This window comes from Dipteris shenzhenensis, chromosome 15 (assembly GCF_047967505.1).
Source record: "Dipteris shenzhenensis isolate YYH24624 ecotype China chromosome 15, Dip_SZ_1.0, whole genome shotgun sequence".
Taxonomy (NCBI): domain Eukaryota; kingdom Viridiplantae; phylum Streptophyta; class Polypodiopsida; order Gleicheniales; family Dipteridaceae; genus Dipteris; species Dipteris shenzhenensis.
This window is the reverse complement of record NC_141610.1, coordinates 26,911,687-26,916,510: the sequence shown is the minus strand read 5'-3', so window position 1 is coordinate 26,916,510 and position 4,824 is coordinate 26,911,687.

The window sequence follows — 4,824 nt, the reverse complement described above, 5'->3', positions numbered from 1 at the left end:
CGCCTGCTCCGCAATTGTTAATCCTTATGTTCCTTTTCGAAGAAAGTGGACTTAAGTGTAGAGGATTGAGACCAGTAGACTTAAGTGTAGAGGATTGAGATCAATACGGCTAGAATTCTCAAACAAGGAAGGAAGAGAGAGAGAGAGAGAGAGAGAGACCCGATCATCAACCACAGCAATGGACATTTTGCATTGATGTGCAATGGTACACTCAATAAGATTACGTGCTTAATCTTGATTAATAATCATGCAAGCAAAGTATTCATTGCATGAAGTGAGCCACAAAAATGGAGGAGGTTTCACAATAATGAGTTCCACAAACATATAGATGTACGTTACAAAAGTACCTTTTCAATTATCATCATTCACGTATAATTTGGAGACAATGCATCAATTGAATCAAGTACATCTCCATCACATTGTCTTAATTTTGTTGGAGCAAGATGGCAACCCCACCTCATGATTTGAGGCAATTCTGTATAGAGGGCAAGACCTTCAAATTTTGTGATAGACCCCCAACTCTTCTTCTTTTCAAGAAACCTTTGAACATATAAAGAACTTCATTGATGGATGGTCAAGGGTAAATACATTGAAAGCTGTAGATTCTTATCTTTGTTCAATAATTTAGAATTAAATGTTGTTTAAGAAGCAACAAGCATAGTCTTCAAAGGAAAGGGAAGGTTAAGACTCAACTAAAATCATATACATGCAAGTGAATCGAGTTTTAAACAAAAAAGGATTCATAGACCTAACAAAAAGTACTTAAGAAGAGGCCTTACACAAGAAGTGAGAGAGAGCATAAAACAAAAAGACCTTGAGACTAGCAAATATTTTTCCTACTTTGTTTCAACTTTGAGGAGCTCATGTTTTCTATTATGGGCAGACTTGTGTGTGTTTTCAAGATGTTGGTATTTTATCCGTGCCTTGCAGTCCCTTCTTACTTTTAAATGACTCAATCATGGGGATGGTTTTTTTGAATCGGTGTGCAGGGTCCAAAAAGGATTATACTGATTTGTGAACAATGAGAATCCTTTGGATTATGTGAATGATGCAAATTTAGAAGGATGGTCTATCTCATCTAGAGATGGATGGGAAACATTGGCAACTCATGTGGGTGATTAGCCAGATATTCTAAATTGGACTCAAACCCCAATCCCTTGAGTATGAGGGTATCACTTTGTCTTTTTATGGGTGAATATTTATCCATTATGGTGGGAGAAAAGATAAATTGTTTATTTTTTCCATGTATATTTTCCATGTCTGTTGGTGCATTTGTGGTGTTTACTGCAATTGATTGAAATACAAAATGCTTTTACTTAGTAAGGCTAGTGCCCTGTGTGTGCTAAGTCAAATGGAGATGAAGAAGTATTTGTGCTATATTTAGGATAGCAAGTCAAAGTCTAGTTTTACAACTACCTAGGTTTACCAGTTATGGATATCTTAGCTATGGATTCGGCTACTTGCTTCATTATGTTGATGATAGGAGTTCAATTAGTTTTGCAACTACCTAGGTTAACCGCTTATGGATATCTTAGCCATGGATTCGACTACTTGCATCACTATGTTGATGATAGGAGTTCAATAAGTGTTTGTCATAACTAATGTTTGATATATCCTTGAGGATAATCCACTTAATTGAAAACCAAGACTTTGTAGGTCACTAAGGTGATATGTTTGTGTCTCTTTTGAGACAAACCAAATTAAGGTTGGTGCTTTGGAGTGTGGATTCGCTTGGGTCTCACCTAAATTGAGAGAAACATCTTATTTCCAATTCTTTAGGTGGTTTGTATTGAGCACCAAAATGTTGGGTACCATTCATTGATTGAACTATGGAACCCCTTGCTATATGTTGTGCTTTTGGGATTTAAGTAGCCTTGTTTTGATATGTCTTGGCAGACATAGATGAGGATCTACTTTCCTAGGTTTTGGAGAATACAAGGAAATATTGTGTGAAGATGGAAATGACAAGGGATCGCCTCCATGATAAGAAAATGTGTTAATCTCACATGTTGGATGACACATGTGGACACTGTAGAGTCAAGTTGTGTAGTTGATGAGTTTACTCCTATGTGAGTAAACTTCATATGAATAGTATGGAGTCAAGTTATGTACTTGTCTAAGTTTCCACCCTTAACTCTCTCTAAAGGACAAGATATTTCGGTTGTCTATAGGTATGGGCAACCCTATTATTCTTTTATGGGGAGAGAGAAGAGAAATTTGGAATTATTGATAATAGAGTAGATTCACTACGTCACAAGTCTAGGATGAATTTGTTTAAGACTTGATCTTTTGATTTGGATCCTACCAAGGTCTAAGGTTACAATGATCCAGATATGTCATCCAAATGGATGGCCTATATTAGTATGTAATAGAATGAATACTATTGTTTGATGCATAAAAATTCCTCAGTGTTAGGAATTTAAGATCTATACCAATGGGCCTCTAATTTTAATTAATGGTTTATGGTTTACTACCTTCTAGATGGATTGGCATCTGACTAAAGAATAAGCATTCTTTATGTTATTTGGTGAGTGCTCAGTAAAGATAATCACGTTACTCAGACCAATGTATTGTGAAACAAGTCTTGTCAGAGAATTTTAGACGCTTGATACTTTATGGTATCATAGTTTTCTTTTGGCAAAAGGAGTCTTGTAAAAAGGCATATTTGATGAATTTTAGGTAGTGTGAGGGAGGGATCTCAAATCACTCCTCTACCAAAGAAGCCTATAGTTGGCGCTTGGAAGAAAAATAGAATAAAATCGTATGCTAGGACTAATCTCAGTTTCCATGGTAAGTAGCTAAGTAATGCTATTTGGACAACTCAAAGACCTCCCAAATAAATTGTCTTAATTTGGATAATCTTTACAAAAATAAATTGCAACCAATGATAACCACCATAATATTTCTAAAGTCTTCCCAAAATCTCCCCTTGTCCTAGGGTCAAAGAAGACATTGCCCACTATTTGTGAGAGTGTCATATGCCTAAGAGGCATTGGAGGTGCATGACCTTTAATATCACTTTCCATAAACAAGGAGCCTTAATATTGGCTTGGATGCTAATGGCTAGAGCCTTCCCTTACACCTATACATGCAGGGGGATGGTGATGTTCCACATGTGGAAGCCAGATGTTCTTGGGAAATTGACAAAGGCTCTCTCTCCCCTGAAAGGACTCAAATTAACATATAAGCAAACCTCAATTTTTTGGTTTTAACTATTAACCCCACTTATAATCATTGGTTCAAAATCCATAAAACCAACATACAAGACTAAGCAATAATTGTTTACTTAATCTCTTATTTGTTCAGTGTGTGGAAAAACTATTGTAGTGTTTAAGAAATTTTTGATTGAAGAGTGATTCTTCAAAAAGAAAGAACTAGATTAATAGATTTGAGATTATCTCAAGGAAGAGAACTAAAGATTTTCTCACAAGTAAAAGGATATAAAGAAATCTATGATAATCCACTGCACAAAACAATATAAGACACAATAGATACCATAAATAAAAAAACACTATCATATGAATTGACATTCTCAACCAAGAAAGGACCACTCACTTGATAAGACATATTATGTCAATTAAAATATTAGATTTAGCATATAATAAGAAATCTCTTATTTATGTCCATACAAAAATGATGTAATCTTCAAAACCACACCCATGTACTTAAACTTTACTAATGATCGTATCTAATACATGAAAATTACTTTTACAGTAAAAAAAATTAATCAATATTTTTTTATTTCTCGAACTATCATGTGGGTCAACCAATAGCATAATACGTGCCATGTGTCTTATCGATCGCTTTGATATGCTAAATGACCTAAAAATGAAAGTTGTAATTGTTTAAAGTTCATGTTTTTTCAAGCTGTGTTTCAAAATCTAATTCCTGAGATTGGAATTCAGCTTCTTTTGCAAAAAATCTAATCCCAAGGATCAAAATTTCACGTAGTCTAATTTTTGTGGAATCGCATGCAATTTCCATGGGATTGAAATTGCAAGAGGACTACATGCGATTCCGATCCTTGAGATTGGATTTTTGCCCAAATGAGTGAAATTCCTATCTCAAGAATCAGATTTTGAAATAAGGCAAATGAATACGTCATGCAAATATCAAATCAATCTGCAAGAAAATAGGCATCTATTGATGCTATTGGTTGACCCATGTATTACTTTGCAAAATCTAAAAATTTTGATTATCAGTATTAGACAGAATCACTATACAGTGTAAGCACTTGGTGCAGTTTTTTAGTTTACATCATTTTTATGTGCACATAAGTAAGAGATTTACTATGACATGCTGAATTTATGATCACAAATGACTCTTCTATTTTAAAATTTTAAGGTTTGAATTTAAATTTAAACGTATTTTTCCCATTATATGTTTATTCAATCTAAATTTGTAAAATTTTAGGATCTCATATAAAACTTCAAAAAGCATTTTTCCATTCACGACATTGTATTTTAAAATGCTATTAACTAATTTTCACAGCAATTCAATTTAACATTTTAAAGATGTAAGATATTATTGAACTCAAGTTTATGTAGAATGGTTTGACCCTATAAAACTAATTCGGCATGTAGAAGCTTTGAGTTATTTGTTATTATAAATGAATATTGAGTCAAAGTAGTTAACTATACTTTTAAAATAGGACAATTCATTTTCTCCTATTTTGAATTTACAAGGACTTTATATATGTTCAAATAATGTCACTTAAGGATATTTAGATGTTTGTGGTTTTGTTAGAATAGGAAACTTTAATATTTCAATGATGTTATGCTAGAAATTCGCTACAAGATTCAAGTGTTGTGGTTATAAGGAAAC